The 22,406-nt window shown below is 38.0% G+C and overlaps 1 pseudogene; it reads right to left on the bottom strand.

The window, feature by feature from the left end:
* Positions 1–4,932: 4,932 nt before the first annotated feature.
* Positions 4,933–6,795, bottom strand: LOC100687936 (annotated as a pseudogene).
* Between the last annotated feature and the right edge of the window lie 15,611 nt (positions 6,796–22,406).

Raw genomic sequence — 22,406 nt, 5'->3', positions numbered from 1 at the left:
AGTTCAAGTCCTCCAAAGTTGTGCCCTGGACATTTTTCAAAGACCTTTGATGAATTCACACCAGGTATAGACTGATGAAGGTGACATATTATCCGTACAAGGACACTTGCCTGTATTTTCAATGGAAGTTGGGGGATCTGAAGGCTGGCCAGGCTGAAATGAAATCTCATTCTGGGAACACATGCAGTCCTCTGCAATCCCACAGCCCAGTAGTTCAATAGTGATTATTTCCATTTTTAACCAGACCTTGCTGTGTTCCTTTTTAAGGTTGCAGAGCCCAACAATATATAAAATGATTAATCAGTCAAGCGATAAAACAGTTTGCATGTCAACAAACCAATATTCTATCTTGCTTCCCTTAGCACACTTGAGATAAAAATTCCTCCCATGGGAATTTTAATTTAAAAATGAAAAGACCCATACATAAATTAAATGTACCCAAAAGCCCCCCAAAACATAAAACTCCATGATTTTCAAAGTGCAATTTCCTAGTCCTATAGTAGTTAATGTCTATCAAAAATAATTTTAAAAAGACAAATCCAGTGATACAAACAAACTTTATTAACACTTCATGAAGCAGACAGTCTCCATTCCTAAAGTTCCAGAGAATTACAAAATGGGGCAGGAGCAAGAAACTTTTTCTGGATAAAGAATAAGGGATGAGGAAGAGAAAAATAGAGAATGAATGAAGAACAAGGAGGCAAGTATGGAGCCAGAGTTGGTGTGGTGTTTGAGGATTGGCTGACTGGACATAGTGTGTTTCTGGTCAAGTGGAACAGCAAGAGGGATGCCAAAGTTACTTAAACTTCAGTTTGCTGATGTGGCACTGGGGCAGGAGTGGCTCCACCTTGGGACTAGAAAGTTATTTCAACAGGAGGCAAGACTGAGATGAGGTTTCAAGGTAAACAAACAGGACACGGGATTTCCATAAGAGGCAACCGTATGTGCAAAAAGACAAAACCCTGAGTGGAATGTGTTTTGGGGAATTTATAAGTTTTTTCTTTTTTCTTTCCCCTTTGCTGAACTTAAAATGCAAAACTGGGAAAAGAGGTTGGCAGGCTAGGTAGTGGCAAGATCATGAGAAGATGGGTCAGACAATAAGACATGAGTTAGATAAAGGATCTAATAGAATCAGCAGGAGGAGAGTTGGTGAGTTGGTTGACTATGTCAAGGATGAGGGCCATGTCTCATTAGTCTCTATATCCCTAAAACTGAGCATGGCTTCTAGAATATAGATGCTCAATAAATATGTATTGAGATGTAGATTCAATCCCTGTTCTATTAAGCAATTCATTTAATAACTACATACTTTTAGCTTCTTCTTGTGAAATGTGAGAACGGACTGTGTGTGTCCTCAAGATCAAAGGAGTGAAAAAGTGTGAGAACACTTCATAAACTAAAAGGAAAGAAACCAATACATTATTTTTTTTATGAGCTGGGGTCAGAATTGTTTGCAGAAGGCAACAGAACTGGAGATTCTCTGCAGAAAATATGAGGAGAATGCCTTCGTGTTTTTCTTATTTACATGCAATTCTCAAAGGCAATTCTCTTTTTGGAAAGCATTTTTAAAAATCTCTGGGGTAGACAGAGGACAAGTGGTAGACAGGACAAGAATCCTTTGTCCTGAGCTGTACAGTTAGTGTCCTTCTGAAAATGATTCTTCCCACACAGGAGGTGATCCAGCACATTGTGGCAGGTGCTGTGGATGTTCCGTCTCTCCCTTCCCAATACTCACTGCTCCCAAATACACCCGGCTTCTTGCTGCCAACTTCTAACTTTCAGCTCAAGGGTTTTGTCTGGCTACAGAAGGGTGCTCAGTTTGGTTGAAACTCAGGCTCAAAGTTCCTTAGTGTTAATACTGCCTCCCTGGCAGTTACCCTCAACCAGTGATGGAGTAGATTTTGGTGGATGGGCACCTTAGCTTCCTCACTTTTTGGAAAGGAGAACTCTGTACCATGGTTTTTACAAAGTAGCTCAGAAGTTTCCTGAGGAACAGAGTTTCTACAGTCTCTGCTCATTACACACGGTATGTGTATTGACTTCCTTCCATCCCTGTTTTCTTTTCCCATGCTTTTGTCACTGCTTCCTAGCATCCTCTGGCAAAGAAATGTGTGTACCCAAATCCTTGCCTCTGGCTCTGCCTCCAGAAAACCCAGTGTAACATAACCCACCCTCCACAAAGTACCTCTTATGTTTTAATATATAATGTATTAATACATATATATTTATTGCATTATAATTATAAATAAGTATAAAAGATAAAATAAACATATACAAAATGAAACATATCAACTAATTAAAATAGTATAAAACTAAGTTCCTATTGACTCCTGCACAAATAGACATTTTTCAGATTCATAAAGATCCTTTAGTGCAAAGTTGTTTTACCAAAAGAGCCAATGTGCATCACACCCTACTCCAGGTGCTCTCCATCATAGGAAATTATTTCAAGAGCATCCCTCCTCTCTACTTCCAGGGGGGCCACTGGGCATTAGGTCAATGTGCTGCTCCCTGGGAGGGTGTGCGGTGGTGGCAGCCAGGCTCCTATCTTCATGAGGATGCCAGTCCTGCAGACTCAAGCATGAGATTTATCACGAATGACACAGGTACTTACACCCTCAGCACCGGAACCTCAATCTGTCTCTTTCCTGGAGTTTCCTTTCAGTCACTGGAAAGCAAAGTACTGGTTCCTTGTCTTTCTCATTCTCCTGGCTTTGAAATGGCTGATTAAATGAAGAGAGACTGTCTTTTATCAACATTCTGACAGCCATGTCAGAATTGTTCCTCAAACCTTATTACTGTTTGATTTCTAGCTTCTTCCCCAATATTGTTTTCCACATTTCAGAGAATAAATTAGGTACAATTTTCACTGTGGCTTGAATATACTCTGCGATGTCAGAGCTAAAGCTTGCCTCCTTACTGGGAAAGCAGGCCCTAGAGAAATGAAAGACAACCACAGAAATAATTTACCACAGAACTATGGCCAAGGGAGGAAAAATGCCATCGAGGGGATATTAGAACTTCAAAAAATGGTGCTCATTTCAGCAAAGGGAATTAATTCTTTCGTGCACATGAAATCTCTCAAGTTATAATAATGGGTGATTATTAATAACGAATAAGCTCTAAGAGGTAGGTTGAGAGGGAAAATAGATGCAAACTTGGGCTGACCCCATGTATGTCTCCTGGTCATTTCAGCCACTTTCCCCATCAGCCCTGATGGCAGAGTAATTCGCACTGACTGGGAAGCAGTGGAAGTGATTGCATCACCTGCTGTGTGACAGTCCAGGCATTGGGGTGAGAGTGCACTTGCTTTGTGTAAAGACCACTGGCAGCCTTTCAGAAATCCTAGCTCAATTTGAAAATGGGCATGGGAACAATATCAATGTAGGTCAAACCAATTCAATAACTGACCCTGGGTGAAGAAATTAGAAGGGAACCCATTTTGGCAACAGAATATTTTCAAATTAGAGGGTTGACTTTCTCATGGCAGCCTCATTTGGGGTTCTTTTCCATTTGTGAATCATTTATTTTACTGTATGTTTCTGCATGATTAATATAGTCCTAGTAAATTGTCCACCAGGCATTTTACTTGTCATATATTCATTCATTCATTCTATAAATATTTATTGAGGGCATACTAGGCTCAAGGCACTATCTAAAATTTACCTAATAGAGAAAATTATTGAGGACATGGACTTTGTCAAATATAAGGTCATGGTAAGCACTGGGCTAAGTGATGAATAGCAGAACCCAATAAGCTTAGTATATACCACATACACTTGTGCTCTCTCTCTGTCTGTCTCTCTCTCTCTCTCTCTCACACACACACACACACACACACTTGCAGAATCCTGCACATTCAAGGTCAACATTTAAGTAGCAAAACAGTAGAAAAACACCTCAGTGACTTCTGGGAGCTAAGAGGTCTGAGGGGCTAGCTAGCCTGATTCTGCCAGTGGATTTCCATTTACTTCAGAACATAAATTCACCTCTCCCCACCTCAATTTCCTAAGAAGGTGGAAACTTTGTTACTTTTACCACTTTATCCTCAGCTCCTAGAATAAGAGGGTAATACTGGAAGAGATCAATAAACATCTCTTGAATAAATAGATAAAACAGTTTGATTTCAAATGGCTGGGTCTGGGCTAGGCCACAGAAGAACTGGAAAGACTTATTAACTGTCTCTGGCCTATGGCCTTCACTAAAAGTAGGCTTAGTGACCTCTGTTACCCTTCCCTTTATTCCCAGAAGCAAATCAAAGAGGTATCTTGTCACTCTGCAGTTAAGGATTCATGAGCCCAAGGAAAAGAAAAGGCATGGGGAGATATTTGCCCAAGTGCCTTGCACAGAACTGGTCCAAATGTGTGTAGGGAGGATAGAGTGGGGTTGGTGTGGGGAACTGGTTTTGGTGGTGATAGAAAAAATATCAGTTCAGGTCAGTCTAAGTTGTTTCTTAGGATGTCAAAGGAATAAAGAAGCACTGAGTCAAAATATCCAGTGACATCTTTTCTGATTCCTTTGTGCCAACTTAAGTGTTATTTTCTCTGTGATTTTATTGCATTTTGTATGAACCTCTTTTATTGCCAATATTGTAGTTGATTATAAACATTTGTTTGCATACTTCCCTTAAGGTTACGTGTTCACAGGGACTAAAATGCTTAGCACACAGCAGATGCTTAATACATGTTTGTTGGTAAAATATACTACCTTTGCTCTTATGAACATTCGTAAATATGTTACTTCATCTCTACATTAACATTTAAAAGTTTAGTTTTATATTTGATAACCTTTCCTGCCAATGAATTTATTTATTTATGTATTTATGTATTTATTTATTTATTTATTTATTTATTTATTTATTTATTTATTTATTTATTTTTAGAAGTCTTTATAAAAATCTTTATTTTAACATTTAAAAGAAAGAATCACATGTTCATCGTGACAGCTTTACCAGATTTGGCCACCCAATAAGTTACACACACATGTAGGTACTTGGAAGGTTATTGCACGCCTCTTTCACTGATGGAGTCACGGCGAGGTAGCCACTCTCCCTGCAGTAAGACCCAGAGTGGGTCCTCCACAAGGAGGCCTGACTCGAAACAGGCTGTGGGGAGGTCCAGGTGAACCTCACCTCCAAATTGTGAAACTAGTGACACTCCCACAATTCCTGTGGATACTTTCACTCCAGAGCATACTGTTCACTTAAGTAGACTCGAGTGGGGAGGCTGAGGTGCTACCTGCACAGTAGGCCTTTGTCTGTAGTGCCCTCTGTCACGGGCAGGCCTGCCTCTCAGATTTCTCCCCCTGCACAATCCTTAAGACTGTTTGCTAGTTGAGTCTTTGCTTTTTTGGCTACTTGACGGTTTTGAGGAGTTAGCCATGATCCATGGGTGTTCAAGTACATCTCTGAGAGTTGGCCTTTGGCTGGGATTATGTTTCAATAGTCTTGAAATGAGATCCCTGGCTCCCTCTGGCAGGAAGTCAGGGAATGTGAATTCAACCCGTGATATTCATTTGTAGGTCTCTTGGTATATGCTTGCCTCAAAAGGAGGCTTCCCAACTAGAAATTCATAACAAAGAACCCCAAGGCTCCAGAGATCCACCTTCTCATCATGCATTTGGCCTTCAATCATCTCTGGGGGCCAATAATCCAGGGTGCCATGCAGGATGGTTCTCCTGGAGGATGGAGCATGTACTGATCACCCAAAATCTGCAATCTTAAGCTCTCCAGCTGATCCAAGGAATAGGTTCTCTGGCTTAATGTCTCTGTGAATGACTCTCTTTGAGTGACAACAGTAAGACAGGGCATCTGCCAACTCTGTGATATAATAGCAGTTCTCTGCTCATCAAACTTTGACAGTTTCTGAAGTTCTCTGTAGACAGCTCCAAGAGATGCATATTCTAGAATTAGGTAAACTCTGGTAGCATCATGGAAATAACCATACAGCCAAAGAATATTTGGATGCCTAAGGTGGGACTGTATTTCTACTTCTCTTCTCAGCTGATGCTCAACTCCTGCTTTCTCCAGTTGAGCTTTAAGTAATACTTTAATAGCCAAGATAAACTTGCTTTGTTTTTCCCTTGCCAAGTAAACATTACCAAACTTTCCTTTACCCAGTGGACGACCAATTTCAAAATCTTCCAAAGCCCATTGCCTTTTTATTGATTCTTCATTTTTTCTGTTTTGTTGCCAGTTCCTTTTCAGAATTATTTCCAGGAGCTGATGACGAGGGTTGCTCATTCTTTTGGGTATTAGTCAGTGACCTAGAGACAGGACGAGGGACACCAGTTGCCTGCAATTGCTTCTGCTTCAGATTCTGAGCCGGTTTATGGCTGGAGATGAGCTTTTGGGTTTGTGGAGGAACTCTCTGGGAAGAATTTGAAGGACAAAAGGCCCACTGGGCCTGGCCACTATTTGCAGATGACGGATTCTGTGAAGGAACTTGCTGAGTCACCAGAACACGTTTTGGACCATCACCAAGTGCAATTGTAGTCTTAACAGGCCCTGCAATGCAGTTTTCTTTAGATTTGTCCATGATGCCCGTCAGCTGCCTCCGACCCAAGCCCTGCCAATGAATTTAATGCAACTTTTTTCACAAAGCAAGATAGGTATGGTATGTCCTCTGAGATATTTCTCAACTCACTCCTTCTTCCATTGAAATGACTAATTACTTCCCCTATACCTCTCAATAGTTGGTTCTTCAGGTCACCCACAAGACACACATCTTGACTTAAAAACCCAAATACTGACTTACCACAAATGTAACTTGGATTTTTTTCTGTTGCAACAATACTGTATTTGCAATAAATAAAGTCAGAAGGAAAGAAAATGTTGTTTTCATTACAGAGAGTGTTTCCCCCACAGTCAGGAAGTGGTTATCAAGCTGGTTCATCAAGAATTGTCATTGAACAAAATGAATTGTAGGCAAGGAAACAAATCTGTAAAGCATAGCACAATTGGCCGTCTGCCAGTTTCTACAGAAATAGCCTCTTTGTACAGTACTTCAACTTATCTAAAATAAGTTTTATTTAAATGAATCTTAATACATTACAGGGCATTGTAAGCACGGAAGGGAGCACCAAATCAACCTGTTTGTTAATTTATTTGGCAGCAGGCACTATTACTAGCTAACGATCAGTTCCAATGTCATAAGATTTGATGCATTCTGTCCAAGTGTGATTTCCTAGACAGAAATTCTACCTGTTGAAGGTCATGCACCTGGATGAGAAAGCAGAGCAGAGGCTCTGCTTCCCTGCCAAAGGGTTAGGTCTCCTAACTCTGCCTACTTTACTTTAGGTCACTAGGGATTCTCTAACCTAATTTTCTACCCGAGTTCTCTGGACTAGTTCACTTGGTAACTACCAACTCCCCTGTCCTGTCTTCACTCCCTGGTGTCACAGAGAATGGCTCAAATACATGTTCTCTTTTATGAGCAGGGACCTCTGCAGAAGAAGTCAGAGAGTCTTTGGTCTTAGGACTTTGAACTTGACTAAAATGACAATAAATGAGCTATCTTTAAGGCTGGGCATTGCCAGATGACCACTTCTTTACTTTATATATGCAAATCATTTTAGACCCAGAATGAAGGCCTAATTTTACCATTTATTCATCAGTTTCATTTAAACAGCTAAATGTTCCAAATCTTAGATTTTTAAAAAATCTCATGAGAGGCAGAAGCAATATTATTTATTGTAAAAATTATATTCCATTTATCATTAGATTTTTTACTAGTAAAGAAATATTAAAATATTGGCAAACTATTCTATTCATTCAACAAATCTGTCTTGAAGACTTATCATGAGCTAGGCTACATGCTGGATTCTTTAAATACAAAGACTGTGCCCTAAAAAGAACTCACAATCTATTAGAGGCAGTATAAGCCAGAAAATATGTTATGGAGTAATAACTACTGTGGTAGAGTAAAGATGAGAACACTGAGAAGGGACCTTAAATAAGTTTCTCCTGAGTTTCTATCTTGTGACATGGTCTCCTGAATATTTTACATATATTATCTCACTGTTGAAAGACCTCACATCATTAAGGAATAACAGCTATTTTCAAAGCAGTTCAGGCCTTAAGAAAAATATTTCCATGCACTCATATAGAATATGCATAAGCAATTTAGAATTAGGTGATCCAGGTAAGAATATATACTTATTCTTTGTCCAAATGAAGAATAGAGTAAATGGGTAGAGAGATAGAGAGAGCTGGAGACAAAGAATTTGAGAAAGGGGTTGCTGACAACTCTGGGTAATATAATAGCTAGAGCATTTTTATTTACATAAAAAGTATGTATGCCCTTCCCCTCATAAATAATAGTATTTATCTAAAAAGAAAGAGAGACCAAGCCAAGTAGAGACTAGTTAAAAAGAAAAAAACAAGGTAAATTTGTCTGGGGAAACAATCTGTTTCCACCTGTCCTTCACAGTCTACCATTAAAAGACATTATTATCTACTCATAACATATGAGGATGCTGGGCCTCTGAATATTACATGATTTATCTAAACTGACTCTCAGAACCAGAGCTAGAATGTGAATGCAGGTTGTCTGACCCAACTACCTATAATTTCCCTTGGTCTATGAAACTGTTAAAGCCAAGATTATATTGGGAAAAGACAATTAGGGGTACCCTGGGAATAAGTCAGAAAAAAATATTCACCTGCAGCAGAGATGAGATAGACAAAAACCCCCAAATTGCTGCATTTCTGTTGGCTTGCTTTTGTGTGCTCATTTCTGGGCATATATTTGGTATTATAAAAACTGTTGATGCTATAACATAGAATTAATGAGACTGAAATGATAAAGTCTGGAAACAATTAAAAAGAGATGGATTTCATTTAATAGTAGCATGTGAAAATCTATAAAAAATAAAAGTGGCAGGTTTTTTAAAACCAAGTTTATGCAATAAGTAAAAGAAAAAATATTTTTCACATTCTACTGATTGTAGCAATTCTTTATGAGTAATCATGTAAATGTAAAATCACTCCATTTTTCCCCTCTGTTCCCTATCTTACAATCTGTTACATTGATTTTATAATCACTTTCTAATTGCTAGTTTTCTTTAATTGGCTGGTGAAATAACTAGTAAACTCAGCCCTTGTAGTGAAAGTCTTTAAAATTAGGAACTCTCTTCCCCTGGCAATGACATGATGCCAATTCAGACTTCTGAATTTTTGAGTTGTTGGCACAATAGTTGTTTGCTTTGTAATCTTTGTCAATAAGACAGCTCTTAACTTTCAATTAAAAAAAATTTCTGACATCTTCCAAAGTATCTCCATAAGCTCCACATAGCTTGTGGATTATTTCCAAGATCCCTGCATTGGTATACAATTTTTGCCTTCTGTTGTATATTACCTTGTTTTTCCATTCAAAATGTAATTTCTTTGCAGAGAAGCAAAAGTCTTGAATAATCACTTGAAGGTGAGTAGTTTGACTAATTGTAATTATGTAGTATTGGGAGAGAAAAAACAAACAAACAGAAATTGAAATTTGGCTTCCTGTTTCCCAGACTAGGAATTTCCATATTTCAAGAAAGCCTTTTTACTTATTTGCTAGAATAGCTGACCAGGTCTTCAGAAAATGTGAATTATCAAAAAGATTTCTAGGATAGAAACTTGCAGCTTAAATTGAACTTCTCTATCTCTCCTTGAATGGATTGAATTTAAGAGGTCTCCCCTTCCAATGGTCTTGGAAATACTGAGTACAGGGCTTCCTAGGTGTGTGCCTTTAGTAGGTTGTTTAGATTTCAACTTAAATTGAGATATGCTTTGTGCTATTACTGCTCTCTGAAAGTCTTAGGTAATAATATCAAGGGCCTTTTAGTGCCTGATATCTGGAGACTGGAGGGTAAGTAAGACCTCATATCAACCTCCCAAGAAGAGAGTGGGAGATCTTTGGGGGTGGAACATTCAACTTTACCATACCTGGGAAGAAAAGACACTAGCTCTGAGGTTGCAGTTCAGATACAGTGAATAGCTGAACTCACCTACAACCCAGAAGAGCACTGCAGCTCCAAAGGTGATGTGATGTGGGCCAACCGTTGGCACACTTTGAGGTAAATCTTAGGGTACATAGAAGTGGTTAAATAATGAACAGTTTGGACATCTTTCTGATGTGTTTCTTAAGCTCTTACTGCAAGAGCTTCAGATGCCACTCTTGTGTTGAGATAGGTGAATTGTCTCCAGGAGCTCTTTGAGGATAGCTACAGAGGATGCACAGTGTGATCAACTCCCAGTGACTCTAATGGAGGCTGTCATGGTGGTCATGACTACACCTGTAAGGGCAACATCCAGGCTGAATAGATCCTCCATTCAAAAATGGAAAGATGATTCATCAAGGACTTTGCAATTGCTGTATAAATTTAGGGCCTTTATATATATCAGGAATTAATTGGGACAAGGGTTTGTCCATAAGACACTGGAATCTGTTAGAAATTTTCTAACTACATGCTCTTATAACAAGAAGAATACACACTAAGCAAAGAAGAGTAAAAGATGCTTAAAGAACCTAGGCCAAAGTCGGTATCAAGGACAGCAGTTGTTGTATATAAAGGTAACACTTAGCTCTCATTCTCTTGGGAATTAGAAGCGTGAGGGGGGGAAGATACATGTAGGGTATCAGAACCTTTATGTTAACCACAAAGTAAGGGCAATAACAAAAAAAATAACAGTTTAGCAAATATGCATGTTTCTCTAACAGTTAATTCAAGTGCATGGCAAATGAGAAACTTTGACTTTCATGAATGGTCTTCTAAGATATGAAGGAAACAATAATTTTTGAGAAGTTGCAATCGGTGGGAATAAAGGGATTAAGAGTTATCTGGGTGAAAATTGGAGGAGACTCTATGTCCTTTTTCTAATTCCCATCTACTTAAGTTTGCAATTCTGATAACCAAATACAATCAATACATACTTCAGGGAATAATCGTAAAATAATTTTACTCTGACTAATCAATTAATATGTCAATTAGAGACCTAAGTTTTAATAATTCAGAGCTCACAGTTTCTGTAGGAGTATTTGTTAGTAAATCACATGGAATGTCCCTAACCCAAATATTATATTATATATTTTGATGCTGGTGTGTGTGTGTGTGTGTGTGTGTGTGTGTGTGTGTGTGTGTGTATTTATATTGGTGTGAATCTTAGAAGATGGATAAATGAATTTTTAAAAGGCAGGTAGGTATGGATGAAAAAAAGAAGTGATTGAATGAGATCATACCACACAATGGCCTACTTTAACTTCTGATGCTAGTAAATAAAATATATTTGAAATATCTGGGAAACCAGCCAGATAAAAAAATATTGAATATATTTTCAAGGTTTTTTTTCCCCTTTTTTAAAGGTTAGTTTGAGGTTTATAACAAAACATCCACACAGAATAAGAAAAAAATCAATCAATCATACAGATGCTGTGTCTCTGGGATGCAAAGCATCTGGCCATGGCTGAATGACTAATTTTCACATCTCCTCCCTCTTGAAACATTTTACTCAATATTTGAAATCATGCAGATAGGGCTGAACTGATAAATTCCATAGGATTGCAACATAATCAAATGAAGGAAGAGATAATGTCAGCAAAAACATTTTGTAAATGGCAAACAGCCATATAAAGAGGGTTGTTTTTAATTAATGATCCTCTTTGCATTAACCATAAGCAGTAATAGAAACTAGGCACAGTTTTATCGGCAGCTTTCTAATAGATTCCATTCCTCTGTTCCGTCCTTACCTGCTGGCCCCATGGAAATGAAAACAAGGAAAAGTGCTGAAGATGAGACTGTCAGGCTGTTCCTGCCTTACAGGACTCCTACATTTCTGTAATAGCAGCATTGGAAACATGCTTCCTTTGTGCTATGTTTATTGAACAATTTTTGAGTACAGTAGTTTGAAGCCTGAGGTTTGGGATCAAACAGAACAGAAGTCGTCTCTTCTCAAAAGTGAGACCCAAGACAGGCTATTTAACTTCCCTAAGCTTTAGCTCTTCCCCTGTAAAATGTGGAGGGGAGGGGGGGATCAGTTGTTATCATGTATCCTCCGTAGGGTGCTGTGCTAGAGCTTTTGTATGTGAATGCTGTTCTTCAGTAGTGAAGTGGAGCTCTGCAAAGCCCTCTGCGCCTTGAAGGCACACAGAGTCCTGTTATCCACACAACAATGATTACATTACTTTCAAATAATGTAATCATTATTTACATTATTTGGGGGTGGGGGGGTGGGGTGTAACTCTATTCAATACCTTTGCTGTTTCTTAAAATAGTCTAAATCAAGCAACATATAAAAAATTTTAAATTTAAGGGAAAAAAATATTCAAGGGAAGAATTCCTGTTCTGCTTTCAGGTCCATTTCTCCAACCGTCAGAGGAAATTATGGCAGAGCAAAAGGAGTAGAAAGGGAGCAAATCCATACATCTAGTACCTTGAAAGTGTCCACCTGAAAAATAGAGTCCTCAGTGTTCTGGGAATTCCATCAATATGGCCGTGTGTCTAGCTGCCAGGTGTCCTTTCCATTTCCCAGGGCTTAGGCTCTCCACCTCTCACACAGACATCATTCATTCTGCCTCCTTGCCTCAGGCTGTGGATGACTGCAGCTAATACACCACACCACCCACCACTGTGGTTACTTGCAAGTTCCCTTGAGGCACATTCTTGGTCCCTGCCTCATTCCTGAAGGCTTCCAGTGGGACAGGAAAATCCACCTCTATCTCCACCTCATGGGTTTCATATGACAAAAGAAATACTTAATGATACATCAGAGGCCTTGCTTTTGGATTACATCATCCCTCTCCCAGCTTCCCCAACACTACTCTTCATACTCCTACAACTGGGGGTGACTGTGGGCCACCTCTAAAGAACAGAAGGCATTCTCCAAGAAAACTTGCAGTCTTGAATGTGCACCTAAGATTTCCCTCAATTCAAATGCAAGTATTTTAGGGAAAGTGATAGATAGCAAGGCAGATAGTTATAGACCTAGATCTAGAGCTGTACAGATGTGGATATATGGCTATAGATACTAAATACGGTTATGGCTAAAGTTTCGATTGTTTTCTGCCTTGCCAGTTATGAGCTAGGTCAGGGTGAAGAAGGCTGCTATGTGGATGAAGTGAGGGCATAGTGGCCTTTTCAACATGGTGCTGGGGTGGTTCTCTACATGCAGGCACGGAAACTTCATTCTTGTAGCCCAAAAGCTCTCTAGACTCACAAGAAACTGGGTTCACTGTTAGACTGTTAACCTATTACTCTGACTAGATAAGCCTTGGAAATAAGGTGCAGTGGCTACATGTTGAGGGCTACTAAGTGATACATGAAGGTGCATGGTAAGGAAACCACCAAAAGAATATTTGCCATAAAAATATTTGCACCAAGCCAATATATCCTGTTGTAGTTTACCCTTGTACTCTAAGGATACCTGTATCTCAAGGACAGGCTGGCTCAGTGTGAGACGACTCTGATGAGGCATTTTAGTTCCAGGACACGTCCTCTGCTCTATATGGTTCTTCTGTAAACTAGAGCTGGCCCCTGTATATTCCATTTGGTTTTCATATATATCTGTCTTTGTTGCTCTAGTCAACATGTATCCATCTTTTTCCCTTGTCCTTAACATTTTGTTCACTTTGAAACTGTATGTTAAAACAAGGAATATACACATTCATCACTCAAACCTGTGGCTCTCCACAGATTTCATCATAGAGTTTAAGAATCGATTATGATTGCACTAGTTAACCTGATTAGTGGGACTATTTTCATTACAAAGACTTGGACTTTTAACCTCTTAACTTGGTAGGCATATTTGAGCAAAATGATTTGTGTATTTTCTATTCTCCTTGGGAAATGAGAGCATGTTGGGAGATAGGACCATGGTGATGGCAATCTATGAAAAACAAAATAATCCAAATGTCAATGGAATACAGAGATTCTGAAAACAAAGGGTAGTTAAGATATTTACTCAAGGTCAGGAAGCATATTTATTGTAGAGCCAAGAATAGAATATCACCTAACTCCTTGGCCAGAGTCCTATGCAATACATCTCCCAGGTCAATATTTCTTATCTTGCCACGAAGGACAGTAGACAAACCTGTTAAACATAACAAATGTGGGTCCTGGTGCCTTGGCTGTTTACTTGAATTTACTTTCATCCTTAAAATCTCCTTGTCAATCCATTCTCAGGAGTACATCAGTCTTAAGGTTTTTGCTCCTTAAACTTCTATATATTTATGAAGTTAAAGGAAATAAAGGCAGGCAGATCTCATCTTACCAGTTAATTACATGTATGAAATTTTATGTAATTTCTATCCCACCTCCAAGGCACAGTTCAAATACTGAACAATTATTATTATTTTCTCTTCAAAATACCCAAATTAATTATTCTATTCTCCGTAATCCCATAATTCTTATATTTATTTTCATTATCTGTGTCTTTATCGAGTTTCTTTGAACACAGGTGATTTTTCTTATTCATATCCACATCCCTAGTTCTTAGTAATTTCTTGTCATAAGTATGACATTAATACACCCTAAGAGAAAAATGTCTATATATACTTTTAATATTTTTATTCTAGTTTCCATTATATTTCCAAAGAAGCATCATAGCAGACAGAAATGGAAATCCAGTGATGCAGCCCATAATAAATAGCACACTGAAGGCTTTCCAGTGTTCACTTCATGTGCCATTTGCTGTTGTAATTGTACATCAGGGAAGGAAAATCCCCTGGCTCTCCCAGTGGTAGGGTGGAAGGAGCTGGGGAGGGGGCATAGCAGAGGAAGGCAGAAGGCCTCTATGCCTTAACTGTTTATTCATAACAGATGGGGTAGAATGAATTATTCACTGGCTACCCATTGTTTTTTCCTGGGAATACAAAAAAAAAAAAAATTCATAAGATTCAAAGGAAAAGATGAGATGGAGGGAGTGGAAAGGGCTTCACACAGTTACCAAAATTTCAGGATTGAGACTCACCGGCAGGGTCAACATGTGCTTAACTTACTTCCAGGGTTTTCAGGACAACTCCAGAACCACATGGACACCGCTGGGTGGTTCTTGGTGCTTTTGCGGACTTGAGGGAGCTGTTATGTGGAAATAAATTGTGACTCATGTCTGGGGAGGGAGCTAGAAGAGGTTGTCAATATCTAGCAGCAGGTCTGAGAGGTGAATGCAGAACTGAGGCAGGGGACAAACCAAGAGATCAAAAGTAGATTGCCAGCCTGAGTTCTACAGAAGAGAGTAATTTGGAACATGAAAGTGCACAAAGTTGGATGCATAGTTGTTAGTCTGTGTGTTGATCTGTTATCTGTGTGTGTGGGCAAGCTTTGTACACATACAACATGTGAGTATATATGTTAGGACATGTTAAAATGATTTTAAAAGACAGTTAGGTGTGAAAAAGAAACTTGAACACTTTGAGAAGTGGACAGTCTCCATTCCCAAGGGTCCAGATAACCACAAAATGTGGTAGGAAGTAAGAAGCTTTTATGGAATAAAGAATAAGGAATGGGGGGTGAGGAGGAAATCCCGGGTGGCTCAGTGGTTTAGCACCACCTTCAGCCCATGGAGACCTGGGATTTTTTTTTTTTTTTTTTTTTTTTTTTTGAGACCTGGGATTGAGTTCCACATCAGGCTCCCTGCATGGAGCCTGCTTCTCCCTCTGCCTCTCTCTCTCTCTCTCTCCCTCTGTTTCTCAAGAATAAATAAATAAATCTTTTTTAAAAAGAGAATAAGGAATGGGGAAGAGAAAAATAGAAAATGAATAAGGAATAGGAAGTGAGCATAAGAAAATGAATAAGGAACAGGAAGTGAGTATAGAACCAGAGGTGGCTTGGCATTTGAGGACTGGATGACTGGCATTACTTTGTTTCTGGTCAAGCAGAGCAGATATCTACAGAGACACCGAAGTTACTGGTGTGGAACCTCTGGCAGGAGTGGCTCGGCTCCATCGTGGGCCTAGAAAGTTATTTCAACATTCATTCTTGAAGGCTTTCCTGACTCCGCAGGCAATTCTTTGCTCCTCAGCAGTGTTCCCATTGCACTGTATAAATCACATGAAAATTATTTTATTTATTTATTTATTTATTTATTTATTTATTTATTTATGAGAGAGAGAGCGATGGCACACCGCTCCCCCCCCTCCCCGAGGGGGAGAGGAAGATATAGACTCCCCAGTGAGCAGGAAGCCCCCCTTGCAGCTTAATCCCAGGATCCCAAGATCATGACTTGAGTCGAAGTCAGACGCTTAACTGACTAAGCCACTCAGGTGCTCCCACATAAAAACCATTTTCTTATTGTTTGTTTGTCTCTTTCTTTTCCCCTGAGGGTTTGAGGAAAAACTTGTGCTTTTCATTCTTATACCCATGGTCTTAGTCCTAATACGTGTAAATGCAGGAACCACATTTCATACAATATCAACTGTCAACAGATGGTTTAGGGGCTTAGGAGCACAGTCTACTTTTTCTTGTATTCAAAACTATAATTCACATAGTTGGGACATTTGGGAGATCTTACAGGATTAGAAAATCCTTGTTCCTAAATCTGAGACTGTAGAGAAGAATGAGAAGTCCCAGCTGCCATGTGTGCATATCTGTGAACCCAGAGCCACATCCCTATGCTCTTTGTACTTTATAAGGAATAAAAAATTACACATTCTAGTGCTGCCTCTGTCACTAGGTAATGAAACCTAGGTAATGAAATTTGATCAGCCATGAAGCCTTAATCTCTAAGGTCTTCCCCAGCTCCAAAGTTATTTGCTGAGGCAATTTCTGGTTCTGCTTTGACAGAATATCTGATTCAGGGCAGCTTTCCTGCTGAGGAGATCTATAAAGACTGAATAAAACTTAAGAAAGAGCTGTTTGAAGAAAAATGGAACAGCAATGAAGGCAGTCAAGAGGTTAAGGTAAAAGATCTGGAAAGAAGGAAGGAAGTTGCTCCCACTATTCGTCACCATTTTCCCTGTCTAGCTATTTCCTGGTTCATGAATAGAGCAACAATCAGACTGAGCAGAAACTGGTGTTTTTGGCACCATGAAGGTTTTGGCAGCCATAAGATCAGGGGTTAAAAAAGTATTAAGTACTTGAGAGGTCATGATCCCCAAGAAAAGATAACCTCAAAGAAATGAACTTGATATGATACATATGATGATATCCTACATCATATTCTTCCTCAAGGTATTTGCCTAATTTTGAGGGGCAAGAGTGGATATTAGGTAATACAACTGAATAATAATACAAAACGTGGTATAACATCATTTGTATGATGCAGCTAAAGCTATTCTTAGAGGAAAATTTATATCCTTAAAATGCATATATTAGAAAAGAAGAAAATCTGAAAATTATGTAAATGTCCATCTTAAGCTGTTACGAAAAGAATGGCAAATTAAATCTGAAGAAAGTAGAAGAAAATGATACAGATAATAATAGAATTAAATGAAAGAGAAACAAGTATATAGCAGAAAAAGAATTAACTAAATCCAGAGTTGGTTCTTGAGAAGAATAATAAAATGAGTAAACCCTAGTAAAATAGCTTAAGGAAAAAACGAGAGTAGGAACAAATTATAAATACTAGTAATAAAAGTAGTATATAATTACAAACCTTATGTATGTTAAAAATATGAGATTATGCTATAATTATATGGTAGTACATTTGAAATTTAAATAAAGTTTCTTGAAAAACATAAATATCAAAACTGACACAAGAAATCTGTACTATACATATACTATGTCTATATATAATATATATATCTTTAATACCTTCCAATAACAACAAAAAGTTCTGGGCTCAGATAGCATCTGTAGCAAATTACTTATCACATAGACAAAGTACAAAATTTAACAGAATAGAGAACCATGTATGGTTATTTAGGAGAACACTGACAATAAAGGGCAACCAGGTATCCATATTGTAAAATTAGAATCTTGATCTCTACCTCATATAACACAAAAATATCATTTTTCAGTGGCTTGAAGAATAAAATATGAAAGGTAAAACAATAAAATTTCTAGAAAAAAGACAGAAGAATATCTTCTTTATTTTGAGATAAGCAAAGTTTTCTTAGAGCATAGCAAGCACTAACTCTAAAGAAAAAGATGGATAAATGCAATGCTATTAAAGTCAAGTTCATCTGTTCATCAAAAAACATAATTAAGAGAATGAAATGGCAAGTTATAGAATGGCAGAAGGTATTTGTAATATGCATATCCTAAAAAGGCTTTGTATCTGAAGTATAAAAGAACTCTTATAGATAAATAAGAAAAAATAAACAATTTCAAAAGAGTTGCTAAAATTTTCTCACACAGCTGGTAGGGATGAATATTGGTGTAATTACTCTGGGAAACTATCACTACCTATTAATGCTGAATTTATGAATAACCTATGACTCAGCAACTCTACCCCTTGTACTATGAGATCCAAAAGACCAAAGAGATGTGAGTAAGCAGGTTCCTAGCAGCATTAGTTGTATTGGCCAACATCTAGAAACAATTCCACTTCTATCAACAGCAAAATAGATAAAGTGTGAAATATTCATATAATGGAATATTCTATAGCAATGACAATGAATAAATTACTGCCATACAAGCAATGTTTAAATCTTACCAACATAACATCAAACAAAAGAAGACACCAAAAAGTACACAGTATATAATTCTGATTATAACATTCCAAAGCAGGCAAAACTAATGCATGGAATAAAAGTGAACAGTAGTGGTTTCCTTTGTGGGGAAACAATTACTGGGACAGATGATGAGAGAGGCTGGTAGCAGTCTGGTATGCTTTATTTATTGATTTACTGTATTTATTTAATAAAAATTCACTGATGTAGTAAACTTAGGATTGTGCATGTTTTTCTATAGAAATGTTAAGTTTCACTTTCTTTTTTTTAAGTAGGTTCCATGGCCAGTGTGGAATCCAACATGGGGCTTGAACTGACAACTCTGAGATCAAGACCTGATCTGCAATCAAAAGTCAGATGCTTAACAAATGAGCCACCCAGGCATTCCTTAAATTTCACTTTTAAAAAATGATTTTATCTATTTATTTATTTTTTAAGATTTTATTTATATTCATGAGAGACTCAGAGAGAGAGGCAGAAATATAGGCAGAGGGAGAAGCAGGCTCCATACAGGGAGCCTGATGTGGGACTCGATCCTAGGACTCTGGGATCATGCCCTGAGCCAAAGGCAGACGCTCAACCACTGAACCACCCAGATGTCCCTTAAAAAATGATTGTAAAGAACGATTTCATGTTGTTTTTCTATTTAATAATATATACAACCAAACTCAAGAAGTTGGAAAAGAAGGATGAGGGAAGTAAATTGGCATGCAGCTTCTGAAAGCACCAGAAGGCTCTAGGACTGATCACCTGGCAGTCCAGGATTTGCATAGTTTATGCCAATGTGTATTTGAACAAGTGGAGCAGCCGGGCAGGCCACCCAGTGTAGATAGAGCATAAGGTTATATTTTGAGGTCATGGAAGTTTCACTAACCACCCTTCTTTCCTCAAGAAAGCTTAGTTCCCAATAACTGGTTACAATCCCTAAAAGTCATACCAGGAGGTTAAAATAGTTATGAAATATGGGTCTGAGGATTCTTAACTCTAAAGAACAAACTCTAAATGGTTACCGGGGGGCGGGGTGGAAGATGGGTGAAATAGGTGATGGGACTTATGGAGGGCACTTGCCGTGATGAGCACCAAGTGATGTATGGAAGTGCTGAATCACTTTATTGCATATTTGAAACTAATATTACACTGGATATTAACTGGCTGGAATTTAAATAAAAGCCTAAAAAAGTGGGTCTGAAGTTTCCAGTAGAATTTTCTAATTTTGTTTGTTCTTTTATTTGCATGAAAATCTTTGAATACTCTGTCATTGTAAAAACTGAGTTTCTTTTTTGCATGGATGATCCACAAGTAAAAAATATTCTCAGAGAGTAAGACTTAATAATTTCTTAAAATAGTGTTTGTGGGTCTCTTTAAATCAGGCTTCATATTCTCCAAGGACCAGAAGAAATTTTTTTCACCTATAGAAGGACTGTCTCCAGACTGCTGAAGCTAATATAAAAATTAAGCTACCCAAGAATACTATTTCCTTAACTATCATCATCAATTATCATGTTAGCCTAGGTAAAAGGTCAGCAAAATATTCTCCAAGGAACAAATTCTGGCCAGCGTCAGTTTTTGTAAATAAGGTTTTATTGAAAAACAACCATGTCTATTTGTTTACATATCATCTGTGATACTTTCAAGGTATAGCATCAGCACTGAATAGTTGAAATAGAGACCATTTTAAGTCCATAAAGCCTAAAATATTTACTATCTGGTCCTCTACATAACAGATTTGCCACTGGCCTAGATTTATGTGTTACCTTTTTATCTCAGGAGAAAGAATAGTCCCATGAGCATAAAATTTAAAATATGAACTTTTAAAAAATGTTGGCATCAATTAAGTTGATAGAGAGCTATCAGAAAAGTCTAGACAGAGTAAACAGCATAGAATCAGGCCCTTGTGCATGTGGAGAGCAAGCAAACCCAGCAACCATTCTTGATTTGGAAAAAAGGTGGTACCTTTGTAGGTTAAAAAAAAAAAAAAAAAAGTCTTATTGGATGGAAGTGTTTCAAAGGGTATGGTTTTCTTCTTGCCCTAAATGGTATATTGAACATGACAACTAAGTGAGATATATGATCCTTAATTGAATCTTGGATTTAAAAAATGGGTAAGGGATGTTATTGAGATGAATGTAGAAAGGTTAATATGGGCTATAGGCTATGTAATAATATAAAATCAAGGCTAAATTTACCAAGTTGATAATTGTTGTGTAGTTTTATAAGAAGTCCCTGTTCTTAGAGAATACTTGTTGAAATCTGTATTTCATGAACTGAAAGTTCATGATTATCTGCAACTGACATTAAAATAGATCATCAAATAATCAGAGAGTGAAAGAGAAATTGAATGTGACAAAATGCTAACAATTAGTGAATCAGAGTAAATGACATATGGGTGTTGATTGTACTATTCTTGCAAATTTTCTGTAGGTTTGACATTTTTCAAAATAGACCATCAGAAGAAAATCTTTTAAAAATAGACATTGAAAGATAGCTCCAATATTTCAGAAAAGAGTGAGAGAGCAAAGACAAAAAACCCTAATTTTTTTACTGGGAAGCTAAATTTGTTATCAGCAAATTTATTTGGATATTCACACATGATCATATTTCTATCTCTCTCCATCTTTTTTTTTTTTTTTAACTAAGTTTTAACTCAGGCTTCACTGCATCCCCAGTTGCTTCATCTGATTTCCTGAATACAAGAAAAAATTATGTTAAATATTTTCCCCAGGAAAACATTATACATGTCACACATGAATCTACCTAAAGTACTCATTATAGCCATATCCCTCAAATAAATATTTCTTTTAGTTACATCTCTGTTTTAAAGTCTTTTGAGGGGATGCCTAGGTGGCTCAGTGGTTAAGTGTTTGCCTTTGACTCCGGGCATCCTAAGATCAAGTCTCACATCGGCCTTCCTGCATAGAGCCTGCTTCTCCTTCTGCCTGTGTCTCTGCCTCTCTCTCTGTGTCTCTCATGAATAAATAAAATCTTAAAAAAAAAAAAAAAAGTCTTTTGGGGATTTGTCACATTATGTGACACAAAAGAAAAGATTTACACACCAGATCCAAAGGAATCTTCAACACATGTCCCTCATTGCTTCTCAGAAATATAGTGCCATGTAACCTTGGAAGACTGACACATTTAGAGAATTTAGAGAATTACCAAGGGGAATACAGCTAAGTCTGGCATCAGAATATATGTTGTTGCCAACTGCTGACAGATATTCCACATGGGGTTCAGATACTGTGACTTTGGTATGAATCTTGAAGAGTATTTGAAAGCCTATAGTTTTGAGAAAAAGAGGATTTTTTCCCAATGTCTTTCAAAGCAATCCTTACATGTTGGTGTGTCCACTTATAAAGAGAAATGTATTCGCCAGCCTCTCAGATGTCAATCATTCTGTTAGAGGAGGGCCCACTGCCCAGGCAGCTCAGACCTCACTCAGGTTGTTAAAGATAAAAAACAGGTGTACCTGGATGGCTCAGTTGATCGAGCATCCGACTCTTGATTTCAGCTCAGGTCATCGTCTCAAAGTTGTAGCTTCTGATTCGGGCTCTGAGCTGGGCATAGAGCCTGCTTGCGATTCTCTTTCTCCCTCTCCCTCTGTCCCTCCACAACCCCACGCCCCCTTTAAAAAAACACACTCTAAAAAAATAATAATAATACAGGCCAAAATGAGTTCTTATTGGAGAAAGAGGAGCATTGGCAGAGAAGTTTTAAGTGGAGCTGAGTGAGTGTAAAAGCCCTGTGAGCATCTAATAAGGCTACGACTGATAGGTTGCTTAAATACACCAGGGAGCCAATACATCAGAAAGACAAATTCTAGCC

The sequence above is a fragment of the Canis lupus genome, chromosome 1 (genome assembly GCF_011100685.1).
Source record: "Canis lupus familiaris isolate Mischka breed German Shepherd chromosome 1, alternate assembly UU_Cfam_GSD_1.0, whole genome shotgun sequence".
NCBI classification, from domain to species: domain Eukaryota; kingdom Metazoa; phylum Chordata; class Mammalia; order Carnivora; family Canidae; genus Canis; species Canis lupus.
This window is presented reverse-complemented; position numbering and strand designations above follow the sequence as displayed.